Raw genomic sequence first — 18,921 nt, 5'->3', positions numbered from 1 at the left:
ATAAATAGCACAGTGTCACATCTCATTCGCCGCGTTGTGTTTCAGGAAAAAGTCCTCGGAGATGGAGAGGTCCAACTTGGCTAATGGACGGGATGGTTCCGACGCCCCCGGAGAGTGAACGTTCGTCAGGAACGCAATCAACGATGGTCGGATTTGCTTTGTGGCGTTTCGAGTGGTATTTGTGCTTCGTCTCGGGGGAACGGGGGTGCCGAGTTTCAGGGAACTTGCAATGACACTGGATGAATTCATTGAAGGACTGAGGGGTGATGTAGTACTTGACTGATTAGTCATGTGTGAATGAAGCATTCCCGTGGACGCTGACAAATGACAGGCATGGGCAGAGTCGTATTTATTTGTTGTTTGGTGGTATTTTGCAGCATTACACAATTTGGAATGAGGCCAAATTCGGTTCTTCCAAAGTTGAGTTAAGTTAAATTCGCTTCTTCTATCAGACGTTTCAACAATGCAAAAGCAAGAAAAAAAACAAAGGAAAATTGATCCTTTCATCGGTATGGCATCTCTTTCAATTAAAATAATGCATGCTAGGCTATTGCAAATCATCACTTATATACTGATTATTTGTTTATTTATTCAATATTATTATAATTTATCATTTGTATCTATTTTTATTTATTGATTAGTTATCTGTTTATTTTTTGTATTTGTTATTTGTGCCTTTCCCTATTTATTATGTTGAATATTTATTTATTTGTTATGACTTATTTATTGATTTACCTATTTATGTGATCACTTAGTCATGTTGACTACGACTTACTTATGTTGACTACTTATTTATATATTTATCAATTTATTCATTTATTTATGTATTTATTACTTATTTATTGATTATTTGATTATTTATTAATTATTATTATTTATCATTTGTATCTATTTTTATTTATTGATTATTTATTTGTTCCTTTGTTTGTATTTGTTATTTGTGCCTTTCCCTACTTATTATGTTGACCATTTATGTATTACTTATTTATTGATTATTTATTTATTATTAGCATTATTTATCGATTATCTGTTTTTTGTTGTGGTTATTTGTGCCTACTTATTTATGTTGCTGACTACTTATGTGACGACATATTTATTATTTATTACTTCATTATTGATTATTTGCTGTTATCAATTATTGATTATTTATTTTTCTGTTTGTTTGTTGTTGTTATTTGTGCGTGTGGTGATGCTTTAAATCTCATTATACTTAAATAATGATAACGTAAGCATTCAATTCAATTCGATAAATTATCCGTAGCACTGCTATTGGCCGGTCCAACAATTCAGGATGTACCCAATTAGTTTTTTCCCCCTTTTTCCACTTTACAAATGATTTTTTCACTTTACCTGGGCTTCTTTGCCAAGTAAAGCCACAGGTCCGAGTCACAGTCCAAAAATGTCAAACTTCATCAGCATGCTATCAATAAACTTTAGTGGGAGGTAGAAATGTGCATCCAAACTCTGCACTTTACTACAATGACTTGGTTTGGTTTAGATTGTATTTTGTGCTCTTGTTTTGCTGTTGTGAATATATATTATTATTTTTATGTGTATTTTAGGAGAGATTAAATGTAGATTAAATTTGTCTTTGATTCATGTCAAGTGCAATGAATCGCATACTAAACAATAGGGTGTCGGATCTGCGTATTTTGGCATTTCATCAAAGCGTGGCAACAAAGCAATAATGTGACACGATCAAGTGAAATAAGTCGAGATTAGAGAGTGGAGTTAAAACTGCACATACTTAACACACAAAGTATGAGCAGTGTCAAATGGTGTGTGTGTATTTGAAAATTATAGGCCTTGGGGGACAAATGCTAGGGCAATGGGACTTTGTACATATTTGAAATTTTAATGAGTAGAAACATACGTATCTGAATGGGATTGCCCCTCTCCATTTAGTCACGGCAATTTGAGCAAATTGAAATACTTCAATATATCGGCAATGTCACAAAACCTGAATAGTGAACCCTGACAGGGTTTATAGAATTACCGTGATATAATGCGTAATTAAAAACTTCAATTATCCCAAAAGCGTCTTACAATTTGATGCACCTGATATATCGATCAATATTGGTTAATCAATTTATAAAATTTCCTTTATAACAGCTCCACCTAGTGGATGTATCACAATATCCCCGACAACTACTACTACTATGACTACTACTACTACGATCACTACCACTGCCTCTTCTACTAAAACTATCACTTCCACTGTCTCTTCTACCACCACTACCATTACTACTACTACAACCACCATCACTACTACCACCACCACTACCACCACCACCACTACTACCACCACTACCACTACCACTACTACCACCACCTCTACCACCACCACCACCACCACCACCACTAACTCTACCACCACTACCTCTACCTCTACTACAACTATCACTACCACCACTACCATTACTACTACAACCACCACCACTACTACCAACATTACCTCTACCTCTACTACAACTATCCCTACCACTGCCACTTCTATTACCACTACTACCATTATTACCTGTACCTCTACTACAACTATCCCTACCACTGCCACTTCTATTACCACTACCACTACTACCACTACCACCACTACCACCACCACCACTACCACCACCACTACTACCACCACCACTACCTCTACCACCACCACCACTACCTCCACCACCACTACCTCTACTACAACTATCACTACCACTGCCACTACTACCACTACCACTACTACCACCACCACCACTTCTACCACCACTACCTCCACTTCAAACACTACCGCTACCACCACTTCTACTACCACAACTACCACCACCACAACTACCAGTACTACTATTGCCTTTTACAATCCGGTGCGTCTTATATCCAAGACAAATGTTAACATAGGTCATTCATTGAAGGTGAGTCTTATTTTCACTCCATTGCCTTACAGTGTGGAAAAGACGGTCATTTGACGACTCCTCGCAGCTGTTATCCATTCTAAAAAGCACTACCTTCCAGAAAAGAAATAAACCAAATGACTAGGTGGAAATAATCCAGTCCCAAAAAGTTGAATCAACGGCCCATTGAGTCAATATAAAGAGTCGGTCAGTCCAGCGAGTCAATCCGCCCCAATCCTTTTAACCTCAACTTGTTCCTGTGATCCAGCCAGCTGTCAGCGTAACTCTGACCTTCCAAAGGAAAAGTGTCACAAACTAAGTTCTGCCCCCCCACTCGCGCCTCTCCAAAAAAGGACGTGATCCATCCAGCCGAGTCAGCGGTTTCCACCGCCTCCAAAAGTGTCAGCGCGTCATTATTTATCCATCTATCAGCGCCACGACGCAAAGTATCGGCTGGGGGTGACGGATGCAAGAAATAGGCCCGGCCGGACGCGGTCAGATCAGCATTCTGCGGCCCGTACAATGACCTTTAGCTTCTGGTGATGACAAAACATAGTTGCACAATAGTTTGTTTCTTGCTGCGTCTTGTTTTTAGTTCCTGTCTTGTAGATTAATTAAGTATATAATTTCACCTGTTCTGTAAGTATCGTGTTGCCACCCCCAAAAAAAACATTATTTTTTTTTTACCGGCGAAGCCTACAAAATAAACTTTCTAAAGCGCTAATCCTCACAAGTGTCGTGGAGGGGAGGGGTGCTGGAGCCTATCCCAGCTGACCCTGAGTCGGTGGCTAGCCAATCACAGGGCACAAGGAGACAAAGGACAACCAATCAAAAGCTAGGGGCAACTTAGAATGTTCAACCAGCTAGCCTAGCCTAGCATGCATGTTTTTGGGGAGGAAACCGGAGTACCCAGACAAAACCTACACGAGCATGGGTAGAACTTTTTGTACCTATTTATTTATGTGACCACTTAATCATGCTGACTACTAATCTATGTTGACTACTTATTTATTGATTATCTGTTAATTTGTTTATTTGTTGTTGTTATTTGTGCACTTGGTACTTATTTTTGTTGTCGACTGTATTAATTGACTACTTATTTATTATTCATTTTTATTATTTATTTGTCTTTGCTTGTAGTTCTTATTTGTGCATTTGGTGGTGAAGCTTTAAATCTCATTATTATCGTATAATGACATTAAAAGCATTCAATTCAATTCAATTCAACATGCAAACTCGACCGACCTGGGTTCGACCCCAGAACCGTCAGGCCGACGCGCTAACCACTCGGATCCCAACTTCTATATTATCTAATGCTCTTCAAAGAGCTCCCTTTTTTCAACAGTTGATTCTTGGAAAGGAAAAAGACGGACTTGTCCCAGACATCAGTATGCAAATGGTTGATCCGACAATGTGCTGGGAGGGATTTCGGCGTCCAATCTTCGGCACGTTTCCACCGTCATGTTCGGCGTTTGGTGCTGTCATCACTCTTCATCAAGGCATCCCACACTCCTGCCGTCTCCGGAGTGGCCATTTATCCCGCCGATAATCGATGATGACAGCTGGCGTGCGACCAAGACGCAGCCGAACGTGATTAATCGCATTGTTTCATTAATTAGGAAGTATTATGCCTTGGCAGCGCCAATTCTACAGCAGGTACCCGTAACTAGGATTGGCTTTTTAGGAACCAAATCAAGAAATAAACGGATCTAAAAGTAAAGGGCGGAAAAAGGCAACCTTCTGAAACGCTCCAAAATGCTAAAATCCAGTTTCCCTTATAAAAAAATGTATTATTTTTGGTACTCATGTTGATTTTAGTCTTACATGTTGATTTTAGTCTTACTATGTTTTGGATTGAATTGAATTGAACTGAATTGAATGCTGTTATTTTCATTTTACGTAGATATATTATAAGTAGAATGAGATTTAAAGTCTCACCATGAAGTGCACAAATTACAACAACAAACATACAGACAAATAAATCAATAAATAGTTAACATAAGTAGTCACAACATAAATAAGTAAGGAAGTGAGCAAATAACCACAAATAAACAAACAAACAGATAAATAATCAATAATAATAATAATTTATATCGTAGTCAACATAATAAATAAGTAGGAGTCAAAATGAATAAGTGGTTGCATATAAAAAGTAGTTAAAAAGTGACTAAAGTTTATTAGTATTATTAGTAGTATTCTAATTGGATACAATGTCGGAGAGTAACATGTCAAATTCCAAAAGTTATAATATTCCTGCTCCCAAATGAATATATCTTAATTAAGCTCGATGTTGATTGGTCGCCTTCTGACGGCGAGCTAATCAGCGTAAGGGGGCGGAGCCTGCAAAGGTGATCTTGTCAATTTGACAATTTCCCAAATTTGTCTAAAATAAACATCACTTAAGAATGTTACTTCAAGCTTTTTTTGACCATCGTCCAATCAACAGCCGTATATTTTTTTTTACGCTTTGTCCAATAAAAAAATGTTTCAATTGAACTTAGATTATTATACAAACATGCCCGAAATATAATAATTTTCTTTGAAATCTTCCAGTCACGTCAAACCAGACAGCTTTAAAAAAAAAATCCAGCGAAACATGTAATTTAATGAGAAAGAAACGCGTGAAGGTCAAAATTGTTCACGCTCCTTTTTTTCTGACTTTGAAGGCAAATGGAGTTTTTGTCCTGAGTGATGTGGGGTGAGCCAAGTCGGGCTTGGCTGCTTCCGTCAATGAAGCTTGTCTCGCAACAATCCATAGGCGTAAAACAAGTTCTCATTGGACAAGCCATCAAGTCGATGAAAGCGAATTGGACAGCCACTGTCAATGAGCAGAGAACAGCTCCACTAAGTTTTTTGGCATTCGCTGCCCGAACCAACTCAATATTCTCCGATAGTGCTTTGCATTTTGTACATTTCTAGCATTTAAAATAAAATACTACAATAATGATTTGGTGCTTTTTAGTATAATTGTCATATTTTGCAAGTGGAGTTGAATAAATGAATAATGAATCAATGTGTTTAGCGCAAAGGCCATGCAGTTTTGGGGTTGTGGGTTCGATCCTAGGTCGGGTATCACTGTGTGAGTTGCATGTTGAATTGAATGGTTTTGTTGTCATTATACAAGTAGAATGAGATTCAAAGCTTCATTACAAGTGCACAAATAAAAACAACAAACAGACAAATAATCAATAAATCATAAATTAATACAGTAATACCTCGACATACGAGTGCTCCGACAATTTGAGATACGAGTAAAACTTTGGGCAAATATTTTCTCATTTTTGTGAACTTTTTATAAAAAAAAATAATAATAATAATTCAGTGGTAAAAAGCAAAGTACGGGATAATAACCTCGACATATGAGCAATTTGAGATACGAGTATAATTTGGGGCAAATATTTTCTCATTTTTGTGAACTTTTTATAAAAAAAAAATAATAATAATAATTCATAGTAGAAAAAATTTAAGTACGGGATAATACCTCGACATACGAGCAATTTGAGATAGGAGTAAAATTTCGGGAAAATATTTATTTTGAGATACTAGACAATGTCTCTACGAGCACTGGGCGGAGCCTTGCATTTTTTTCAGTGTTTTTTTCCCCCCGTTAGTCAGTGCGAATGGCGGAGCTTGCTCGCTAATACGAGAGGAGTGTATACTACTTCTCGTTGGCAAGTGGTCGTGCGTTATCCTATTGTGGGGACATTTGTGTGCATCAATTTGGGAATATTTTGAAGGGAAGACAAAAGCAAACAACCCTCGATAGGTTGCATCTGAAAGTCAGGGTGGAGGCGGGGCAAATAGAGCCAACCCGGGAGAAGAAAGGTATCAAAATTTAAAACAAAATTACAATTAAGTTTAGTGTAAGGTTAGATTAAACCTATTTTGGAGTGTGTCTGCCTCGTAATCCAAGTTCATTTAAATTTAATTTATATGTTTCAAGCGCGTTGCCATGCCAAAAAGGCTGGTTGCATTTTTTTGTTTGTCTCCTTAAGCCTTGCAATTGGCTGGCCACCGTTTCAGGGTGTCTCCCGCCTACTTAGCAGCACCCCCCGCGACCCTTGTGAGGATTAGCAGTTCAGAAAATGAATGTAATGAAGAAATTCCATTAAAAATGACAATGCCAATAAGCAGTCATCCTCTTTTTTTGTATCTATATCACTGACTGGCACCTTTCGATCAAAGATATTATGATCCATATTATGAAATGATGATATTCCCCCCTCACCTTTCCCTTTAAGCCCCTTCTTTTCTTTCCCTCGTTGGCGGCCAATCTACTTCAATTCATTACCATCATTACAGCCCCCTCCGCTGACCCTTTCCATGTTAAGCAAGATTTTAGCAGACATGACAAGAATAATGAGGTCGAAATAACGCCACATGATTAAAACGGGCGAGTAATATAGTGACCCAGGCAACGGGCCAAAGTCAATCTTACCGTTCGTTATACGCCTATGCGTGCGTTCGCCCGCGTGGGTCGGATCGGCGCGCTCGAACGACTTCGGGGGAGATATTTATGCTGCACTTAAAAGAAATTACAAGTAAATAAAAAAGCAGGCCGCAGTAAATAAAGCGCTTTTAAATGCAACGCTGGTTCAGGCGGAGGTTAGCGCAGAGACGTCAGCTCGCTCGGAAGTGAGCGGTTACTCAGGGGGCGCTTCACCTTGTCACGATTTGACCTTGCGGGAACGGACATTTGGAAGCCCGGTAAACAGTGAGGCGTGAGGGAGGGTGTCTTGATAAAGTGGCGGAAGGGCTTTAAATGATATCTTGCAATGAGTGGTGGGTCTCTGGGTAGGATTTAAGGAGGTGGTTGGAAAGACTTCTGTCAGTGCTTGTTCGAGAATTCACTACAGTGGTACCTCAAGATATGAGCTTAATGCGTTCCGGGAGTGAGCTTGTATGTCGATTTACTCGTATCTCAAATCAACGTTTCCCATAGAAATGAACTAAAAACAAATGAATTCGTTCCAACCCTCTGAAAAAAACACCGAAAAGAGGATATTGGATTGGAAAAACATTTGTATTTGTTCTAATTCGCCGTCTATTAACAGAGTAACAAATAACTAGTGGTTATGAAGTTTAATAGTACTAGAATTAGACAAATTTTGCAGAGGGGAGAGAGAGAGAGACTTTTTGCACGGCAACGCGCTAGTAACATAACAAACAAATTTAAATGAACTTGGATTACGATGCAGACACACTCAAAAATCAGTTTAATCTAACCTTGCACTAAACTTAATTCCAATTGTGTTTTAAATTTTGATACCTTTCTTCTCCCGGGTTGGGTCTATTGGCCCTGCCTCCACCCTGACTTTAAGATGCAATCAATTGATGGTTGTTTGCTTTTGTCTTCCCTTCAAATTATTCCAAAAATGATGCACACAAATGTTCTCACAATAGGGTAACACACAACTACTTGCTAACGAGAACTAGTATATACTCCTCTCGTATTAGCGAGCAAGCTCCGCCATTCGCACTGACTAACTGGAAAAAAAACTGAAAAAATGCAACGCTCCGCCCAGTGCTCGTAGAGACATTACACGAGGGAGTTGTGGGGAGATGTTCTCATAAGTATGCTCGTATATCAAAATGTATCTCATATCTCAAGATATTTGCTCTAAATTTTACTCGTGTCTCAAATTGTTTGTATGTCGAGGTATTACTGTACTTATTTTTTTTTCCCGCTATGAATTATTAATTTTTTATAAAAAGTTGTAGAAATTGACAGGTTTTTTAGTGCAGTCATTATTCATCTTTTTTTGGACATCATTTCTTAGGACCTGCACTTAATACTTTGCCTATTCCGATACGTAACTTGCATTGTTTGTAGTACGAGTTAAACGCAGTACTTTCTGTCATGGAAACGGCCCGGCGCAGATGGATGCATCCCAGAACAGGGGCGTCTCTCGCCGTCTCTAAAGCTAGAACACGCCACGCATGACGCGTCATTAAGCGCGGCAACAACGGCCAGCTGAACATAAGGTCAGTGAACTCGGACAAGAGCATCGATTGAACAAAAGCCTTTTGACAAACAAGCCATTCTGCGGCTTGTCAGCATATCAATGCTTGTGCCAAGCAAGTGCTTATTGACGCCATTGATCCAATGAAGTTTGACTTGCCACACTTGGAATATTCCGATACCGCCGTCTTGGAGGGCAGCAAAAAAATAGCTTTACGACTTGAAGAAATGGCTAAGTTTGCATGGTCCGGCTCGTCTTGGTCGCTAAGCGTGGCTAAGCTAAGCTCGTTAGACCGGATTGGGCGTAGCAAGGGACCTCCAAAGTATGAGAAAATCGGTCTAACGGTGCCTTTTTAAAAATCTCTTAGCTTTGCGGGCAAGATTGAAGGCTCGTCTAAAAACAAATTGGGTGAATTTGATCACTTTCTCGGGTTCTCTCTTTATCGTGGCGTTTGGTAAAATATTTTTCGGGACCTACTTCCTCCTCTGACCCATATTTAATTTAAAATTCAGACTCATCGCAGTACAAAAGGAACGAGTCTCGACTACGGCTGAAATTCCTGCCTATGGCTACATCATCAGTTTCAACTATGCAGAGGCAAACCATTAGAAAAACTATTTTATTGCACCCATTTCAATAGCTACGTCCACTATGCTATTCTTGAAAAGGTACATATTGAACATCTATGAAAATCTGTCATAAAACCAACAAACATTTATACTTTTCTTTGTGAATTCCACCAATAAACCTAACGACCTTCAACACAAAGTGTGTTTAGTTTCATTAAGATCCATCAAGTAGTTTTCGAGATACGGACATTTAGAATGGGGGTCTACCATTTTGGAACACCCTGTATTTTGGAATACTCTGACAAGATTCAATCATTAAGTTAGTGTATAAAAACAGCGTTTGACTTGAAATACTCCAAACGCAGACGTAGCGATAGCAACCCGTGACAGCTAATGTGAACATTGGGACCGTGGGACGTGTCCTTTCTCGGGTTAGGGGTGACCAGGAGGAGTTATGAGTCTGCAAAGAAATGGTGGATCCGTGCCAAGTTCTCCATTAGTTCCAAACCCATCCACCTATCTATCCCCCCAATCACGCAAGGTCCTTCCAGCCTGTCCCCAAACTCGTGTCTGAGTCTAACACATCTACAGACAGTCGGTCCAAGACATCTCGGATAGTAGCGATCTCATCTTTTTTGTCTTTTGTGGAAAAATTTCTGGCCCGAAATGGAGTTTTATGGACGGAAAGTATGACCTAAATAAAATAAATAAATAATGAGTGAAATGCCAGCAGGCTGTTCCAGGAGCAGAGCAAAAGGTCCGCGTGAAACAAGGGTGTCGGAGAGGAGAAAGGGGGCTTTTATTCCTCTTTACAAGAGTAAATGTGACACCCCTGCCAGCGGGAGGGTGCGTTGCAGTCGACAGTTACTCTTTTGCCCTTGAGACCCCTGAACAAGCTTCTGCTGCTGTCTCGGGCTGAGAAGCACAAATAAAACCAATATGCTGCAGCGGGTGAAGCCATTTAGAAGAAAAAAACTGGGTTGTAACTGAGTCCAAACGCAACAACATGATTTGAACTGAAAAAAAGTGCTGTGACTGTCAGTATTCAGGTAAAACAGTAGTTTTTTTTTGTTATTTAAGGTAGAGTAGGACAGTAGTTGTGTGGTTACAGCTCTCTCCCAATTTTGGGATTCAGAATGTACCGAATTTTCTCGCATATTAGCTGCCTTCGCGTATAAGCCATACCCTTAAAATTGCCTTAAAACCGTTGGATTTTACAATTTCTCTTGTATACGCCGCCCCCTGATTCACAATTTTTGCCTCCAGATTCATGGTTTTAATAGGGAGTACAAAGTACAAGTACTTTGAAGGGAAAAATCATCGCACGTGGTATTTTTGAGATACTTTATCAATCGAAAGGATCGTCTGCTGGATTGCACATTCCGAAAGGATGTTGCCTGTACATAGATAAATTCAAAAAGGAAGTCACGTGAGCAGTACAACCAGGAAGTGTGTCCGTAGAGGTCTAATTTTCGCCAAGTCTCTGAATGCAATAATAGCATGAGATACACATTACGCAGGTATCAAGGCTGATGTTTTAATGATCGACTGCGAAACCTTAGATCAGCCTTAACAACTATTAACACCACGAACAAATGTATCAAGGCTACCCATGTCTGGCTAATCAGAGCACGTTTAACTACGGTAAGATGGCGGCGCCCTGAGTGAGCAATGGCAGTTACGAGTAAATGTTTTTTTCACGTTTTATGCAAGGTCCGGTTTGTTTGTTTTCTTGATTTTCATTCATAGATGTCAAAATACATTTTGTTTATCGTTTTATCTGTTTATCTTTTCTCTATTTTGAAATAAATTACCGTATCGGCCGCATTATTTTGCATTACGGCATTTCGTCTTTGTCTCCTTGCAGTTTTGTGCATGTCAAGTCTAATTTGTGCACATATAAGCCGCACCCTTGATTCAGACATCATTTTTTTAGTTAGAAATATGGCATGGATGCAAGAAAATATGGTAAATAAACTGTAGATGCAAGCTACTGTAGATATTTTTTGGGGGGAGTAATGCACAATAACAAAACGCTGTATTACAACATTAGAATTCCAATGGGAGTAAAAACAAAAATGTGTCCGTTCTAGTATTAGCCCCTTATTTTTGTTAGTGTATTTTACAACGGGAAAGCTTTGATATGTGTGGCTGTCAAGTTGCCTGGTCCGTAAATGCTTATTGCTACTCTCGTTTCCATTTTGGCAAGGATAACGTGGCTTTGGGCTGTTTGCCGTTCACATAACACGTGCTAATACTTCTTCGCCAAAGGATCCTTCTTGATTCCTGTCTTTTCTTTCTTAATTTCTTTCATTCTGTCTTTCCTCCCCCCATTTTTCCCGTCTCATACGCACGCATACAATAGTGGAAAGTAGAGCAGGTTTTGTTGATGACTTAAGGGATGGAAGGCACACCAGGGCTCCTAATGCACCTCGTATTTAAATAATCCCCGGGTCTCCTCTATCCTTCTCGTGCCTTTGTTCACTTTGAAAACTTAGGAGACGTACAGCTAGGAACTGCTGGTTTGGTGGGTGTTAGGGTAGAAGGCATACCTATTTTTTTTTTCCTTTAGAAAAATAAAAATGTGTTCGATGTAGTGTCGGCAGAGCAATGAGAGAATAGACCCAGGAATGATTGGCCATTTTCATCTGTCTGCAGAAGAGAATAAGTAAAGGCACATATTAGGAAATTGCTGGGTTATGAAATGGTTTTATTATCTTGGGTTGTTTAGGGGTTAGATTTGTGCTGGGTCAAAATACACGTCTTGCCAATACAGACTTCGAGGCTCCGCCAGGGAGGGCGCAAATTGCCGCTAGGACAATTTATCATTTTTTTTTTAGCAAGGTAGGTAAATATTTTTTGTGGACACATCAAATGTTGTTAGTTATTGAAGCAGGGATTTTTTTGTATGCGGGAAGATTGGGTAGCCATTAGCAACGGGAATAGTTGGAATTTTAATTTTGTGGTTGTTGTTGTTGTGAGCTAGCAGGTTTTTTTTAGCTTCTTTGGTGTATTTGCGTGCGTTTTTTATTATTTTTTGGCAGTTTTTGGTGTTAGTGATGGATCTCTTAGCCAAACACACTGCATTTATTTTGTTAGATCTGACATCATAAACACTAAAAATGATAAACTGAAATATTTTTTAAATGAAAGCGCTGATTACCAAGTACCAAGGAAGGGATGCCCGGAGGGACACAAGAGCACCTGGATCCGAACAGATAAGATTTCCAGGTTTAAATGCTAGCTAGCTACCTATTATTAGCGTTTTAGTTTTCTTTTTCGACCTCATACCCATAATGCCGCATGCTCGCAAATCCAAAAAAGTGTAATTAATGGAATGTTGGTTGAAACGGTGATGTTATTGTTGATTCAACGTTATTTTGCAGTACTAGTGATTGCTTAGTAGTTTTTCACTGTTACTGTTGATTGGTTGTTTTTGCATGACAATTTCGGAATTTCTTGTTCTTAACTGAATGGCTATTTTTGTAAAAAAAATCTAATAAATAATAAAAAAACTAAGAATTCTTGTTTCCTAAAAATTCTACTGTAGCAACAACCCTCATTATGGATGGATTACAGAAAAAAAACTACATTACACCATAGTTGAAACAATCCAGAATTGTTATTTTGGCCAACATTTGTTCCTAAATATTTAATCCATAATTTGGTTAACATTGACTAATCTACCTTTGCATTATTTGATGTAAAATTTTGAAAAAATCCTTTGGGCTAACTTGTGTCGACATCCCTCTAAAGTAGGAGAGTTCACGCTTTGACTGTAAAATTGGGTGTTTTTCATCAAAAATATCATCTTTAGGGTCGGAACTGAAGTTTTGTCACAGCTGCTCGCTCCTCGTGGCGGCCCTTTTCTTGCCTGAGTGACCAATTTTTGTGCGATTATGCGTAACGGCGCAGGTTGGCTATCGCAGAATTCTCAGAAAGGTGTGTATATATGTGTGTGTGTCTGAGGTAGAGAATGAGTATGTGCGTGTACCATAGAGAAGTGTACCAGAGAGAAAGTGTTCTGTCTGAAGCATTACTAGCGTAGGAGCCTTTTTTCCTCCTTTGTAAAGTGATAGGATTCCCCTGCATTGAATTATTAAGCTCTCCACTATGGGTGAGTGAGCCTCATTATTGCCTTCCCCCTTATTCCTGGCCCCCCGTCCTTCCCTCCCTCTTCAGTACTGCAAACAGATAAGCTTGACTGATCTTTCCCGGGCTTCTTTTCTACTTGCTTTCTAGCACCTGGATCCGACCAGATAAGATTTCCAGGTTTAAATGCTAGCTGGCTACCTAGTATTAGCATTTTTTTTCTTTTTCGACCACGCCGCATGCTCGTTTTCTGTTCTGGTGGGTGTGTGGAAGCCAGACATAGACATAGTGAGACTCAAGATCGGTTGTCATACCCTGTTATGAAAAGTATGGCGTCTCGCGTGGGCCGTGGTTGGACCCAAAGGCGGGGAAGCAGTCAAAGACTTGGAATGGAGTGCTCTAACAAAACTTCGATACTTAAGGGAGGAATGCTCAATTAAACACGAAAGAGGGCCGAATTAAAGCCTATAATTGTGGCACACATTTGAAGTGTCCAGGATCAAGTTATCACTTAAGCAGTTGTAACGAAGCACTTAAAAAATAATTGACAAAATCAAACCTGACATGGAAGACATGCGGGAACGAGGAAATATGAAACATAGCAGGGCAACGTTACATGAAGCAAACAAGGCAGATAATCCAACAACGAGTAGCAAACACGCAGGGTTAAATACACACGCAAGCGCTGATTACTGAGTACCAAGGAAAGGACGCGCGGAGAGACACAAGAGGCGAAAAGCAAACAAACCAACGTACCAAAACCCCAACTAACCCAAACACACGCACGTGCTTTATTGCAAGGACAACTTTTTATTACCGAGTCCCGTTTTTAAATCCTTTCCCAGCAGGCAAAAGTGGGCATTAATTTGAATATCAGTGGGTGTGTTTCAGTTTAGAAAAAAACTTGCCAAATGCAAATGGATTTTTCCTCCTATGCTCACCTGGTCCGAGCAATTGGATCATTCCCCTTACTTGGGGGTCAAGAACAGTTTTATGATACTGGTCACCTGCTAAGCTTTGAAATGTCTATTTCAACTGTAGAACACCGGAACAACTGTCTGTTAAGCTACGCTACGCGGATCCATCTTGCTTTGTCAGATTTCAAGAAACTGTGAATGACAATCTCTGACCTTAACCTCATTAGCAGCCAGCTGTGGGGGTGCCGCAGTGAGCGAGCGCTCCTCGAGTTGGCTCCCGACAACAAGTTGCCATACGAGAAGCGGGTCTTGGCTTAGCACGTTGTTAAAATCCTAACACGTCAAGCCTGATTAAAAAACACTGCGTCAAAGAGTGTTTCCGTGCTCCATTTAGCCTAGCGTTGTCGGGTTGAAGTATCGTTTACTGCTCAGGATTTGACTGATGAAAATGCAATTAAGACTTACAAATAGCATTTTCATAGAGTTGACTAAACATCACCCGGGGTGATTGGTATCTGTTTCTAATTATCTTTAAAGCGGCAGTAAAAGTGTTGAAATGAGAAGATGAACGGCTTGTTTTTGAACAGACCAGCGACTCAATACGGCAGCTGGGGAGGCGTAAATGGCCGTAATACTCTGCACGCCTCAATCGATGCCCGGCAAAATGAATATCAAGGAGTAAATCTTTCATTTTCATGATTGATCGCCATCCTTAGGAGCATTGATCACTAGCCAAGGAAAATCCAGCAAAATGATCAGGCGGCTAATGCGCTTGGAGCAACAATAAGAAGCCCAAAGTAGTGCCAACCCACCTTGGACTTGTCTTTCTATTATAGGCCAGTACCTGCCAAGAGTGCTGTACAAACCAACTCTGAATCCAATCTTAATCATCAACACTTTTAACAAACCTACCATACCAAAACACACTTTCGACCTATTCCTACCCTTCAAGCTTTCCTTGTTTTACCTACCAACCTACCAGGCCTGACCAATGTCCCGTTTGAAGCACAACATCGCAATACTCGCATCACAGGACGTGTGATAGTTTTATTATCAGAGGTCATTGTTCGTGAAACATATCTGCCTTTTTAAATGCAAGTAAAGTACTTTTGTGTGAGTCTCTCTGTCTTTCACTACCATCAACAACTTAAGGCAGCATAGCAGAGACAGCTGCTTCTTAAGTGATAACTTGATCCTGGACACATCAAACATGTTTCACAATTATACATGCTTCAATTCCGCCCTTTTTGTTGTTTAAATGAGCACTTTTGTCACTCTTTCTCTCTCCATCTCCCCCTTTTCTACCGTCAACAACTTAGGGCTGCATAGCAGTGACAACTGCTTAAGTGATAACTTGATCCTGGACACTTGTGTGCCACAATTATATGCTTTAATCTGGCCCTCTTTCGTGTTTAAATGAGCACTTTTGTCTCTTTCTCCCTCTCTTTCTGTCTCTCTTTTTCTACCATCAACAACTTAAGAATGTACATCAATGACTGCTGCTTGTTAAGTGATAGCTTGATCCCGGACACTTCAAACGTGTGCCACAATTATTTCTGCTTCAATTTGGCCCTCTTTGGTGTTTTGGGGGGGCCGTGACCTGCCTCAGGTGCCTACTTCTGCGATGATCGATACCTACCTAACTACCTACTCTGCAACCTTTCCTTTTTTTACGTACCTACCGATTCTCCCCACCCTGTATTGTTTATGTCCGAGAAAAAAAAAAGGTCCGCCTTCAAGGGAATATTTCCTATCCTTCATGAAAAAAGCACTTGTCCTTGGATATGAGACACAGGTAAGAAAAAAAATATCGGGAAAAAAGCTAAGGGATTCTAACAAAGTCTTCAAGGTTAATTTACTCTTAACTCTTATTAAGTGTTGGTCTGCAGGGGCTTCATTAGGATGACATGCTAGGTGCGGATGTGGACCAGATTAACCTTGCGCAGAAGAGATGGTGGGCAGTGGTGGGGGTGCCGGCTAGGCTTGCTCCCCCTCATCTTCCATCTCTCCTCGTTGGGGGTGAGTCACCACAGGAAGGATAGTGCTTTGGTAAACATATGTGCCTCGCGAGGCAGTAAACAAGGACGAGGAGGCTGTTCGAAGAGCTGAGGGTCGACAGCTCGGCGGCAAGGAACGCCAATATATATGCACCCTACACGCCAGCGCTTTGGAAAATAAGAATTTGACACGTCGGCCCAAATGAAAAGCTCACTTCATTGGCAAATGTTGCATTTTTTGTTCTCTCTCATCAGTATGGTAGCCGTATTCACGGTATTTGCTCTGATCTTTAAAACCTAGCACGTGGCAGGATTTAGACCGTTGCCCTCCCTACAATCAAATTTTGTTTCCAGAGTTTTCCCACAGTTTATCAGGGTTTCCAGTAGGAAGAGTGGGAAGACAGATGCTAGGTCTAGCAAGATTGAAGATCTCTGGGTAGAGGTATAGTTTGTCATTTGTTGGAGGAACTGAAATCAATACGGTTTTGGTTACTAGACTAGATCACACAAATAGTTATTCAACTATAATTTGAGTTAGGATTAGAACCCCGTCTGTTTGATATGGTTTACTATTCTTTTCAAACTCGGACAGATATGGGATGTGTAAAGTTGAGTCATCATTACGGTTAAGTTAGATTTCGTGTGCGGTCTTATTGGTCGTCGATCTTTTGGTCGCCGGCCTTTTGGTCGCCCCGACCGCGACAACGGGCGACCAAAAGACCGGCGACCAAAAGACACGACCAAAAGACCGGCGACCAAAAGACACGACCAAAAGACCGGCGACAAAACAAGGTAAAACAACACGGTCTACACATCAATAAAAGCCAACAATGGCCATGAGCAGTTTCACTGAGCCGACGTGTGAGTGTAGAAGAGTTTGTATGTAAATGCGTTGTCCCTTTAAGAAGCTACGTCAGTCAGGGTCTTAACAATTTCTCCAACAAAAAACAATAAAAGTCCGGGAAATTTTGAGCTTTTCTTTAGCCTAATAATTAATAGGGCATTAAGTATGACTAAATAGTAATTCACAGTTTGTATTTAGGGAATTTGAGCAACAATTTAAATGATAATTATCAATAACCTTCCGGGCGACCAAACTACCGAGCACCATTTTTTCGCGTTTCACCCTATTGATGGCTTCAACGGATCCAACGAATCTTAAAGGAATTGTCCATTTTTTGGGGCTCGTTTTGGAATTGAGTACTTTGTGTCAAAGTGTCAATCCAGGCTTGGAACAAGTCACACAAAAATAACCTTGGTTTAAAAGTCACGTTTTTAGTCATGAACGAATGATAAGTGATTAGTAGACTAATTGACTTTTTTCATTTTCATTATAACGTGTTTATCTTCACGGAGTCGCGGCTTTCTGTAAACAGAAGCAGTTTTATGACCCACTAATATTCCTACAAGACTAATTAAAACCTGGCAGCGACAGACAAGCTTGACATTAAAAATCTTCCATGGGCTGTAAAAAAAAATGATATATTGACAACGACGGATCTTGACCTTTAACAAACGTCTCCTTTCCCTAAGATGATTTCAAATCCTGACATTTTTCCCACAACTTTTTCCAAACTGTATAAATGCTGCAATCCCTGACGATGAAATATTATTCGGGTATTGCGGAAAAAAAAACCCAACCCAAAAAAAACACATGAAAACCTTTAGCTTTTGAGCTCTGGCATCAATCGTGTGGTGACGGCTGCCAGAAACAACAGTTTCTAGTCTCCTCAAGAAAAAGGTGCTGATGCCTTAAAGTGTCAAATTAAATCCACGCTAATGTCTTTCGGGAATATCGGCGAATTGGGGAGCAGCTCACGATCAGATTAGCGACCCCGCCTTGGTTTATGACCCCCGTGCATCCGTCTAGCTGAAAAGGAAGGATTTTTGCATCATTCTTTTTAGCGCTTCTACGCTCGCGATGCACATTTGCCAACAATAAAGGCCTAATTGACCCCCGCGCCGCGGGAGGCGTAAGATTGATATCCCGGAGAGGAAAACCCAAAGGCCCCCGCTATTTTTTTTTTTTCTCGAAGGCTAAACACTTTAAGGTATTCATTCTTCCGCGTGCTATACATCTTGTTTTCTTCATTTTCCTTAAAGGCCCTGGAAGGTTAAATTAAAATAATTACGTTGTTGGATTAGGCAAAAAGTAAAGACTGTTTGAGGGGAATTTGAAGGAGTTGAAATAATAATTAGTGCATGAAATTAGGCTTTCAAGATGGCCTTTTTTTGGTCAATTTTGTAGGCGTGTTCAAACCGCCTGTCAATCAGACTCTTGCTAGTGTTGATGCTAAATGCGTTAGCATGTTGGAACCATATACCAATAAAAGGAAGTTGTGTTTTTTTAATCCTCATTTTTTTTGTTAAGTTTAATAAGGTCAGTTTTTTTTACATTTTATTATTTATTAATTATTTATCTCTGTTTGTTGATGTTATTTGTACCCTACCCTACTTATTTATGTTGTTGACAACTTATGTAACTACTTATTTATTCATTACTTATTCATTGATTT

General features: G+C 40.0%; 1 protein-coding gene across 1 annotated transcript in view; it reads right to left on the bottom strand.

Moving 5' to 3' along the window:
• Window positions 1-5,108: 5,108 nt before the first annotated feature.
• The window catches only part of LOC144069088 (uncharacterized), a 42,577-nt gene continuing 28,764 nt past the window's right edge, over window positions 5,109-18,921 (bottom strand). The window contains exon 4 of the transcript XR_013298383.1: window positions 5,109-5,685. The gene's annotated coding sequence lies outside the window, so the exon portion shown is untranslated. The remainder of the gene's footprint in view (window positions 5,686-18,921) is intronic.

This window comes from Stigmatopora argus, chromosome 2, assembly GCF_051989625.1.
Source record: "Stigmatopora argus isolate UIUO_Sarg chromosome 2, RoL_Sarg_1.0, whole genome shotgun sequence".
Taxonomy (NCBI): domain Eukaryota; kingdom Metazoa; phylum Chordata; class Actinopteri; order Syngnathiformes; family Syngnathidae; genus Stigmatopora; species Stigmatopora argus.
This window is presented reverse-complemented; position numbering and strand designations above follow the sequence as displayed.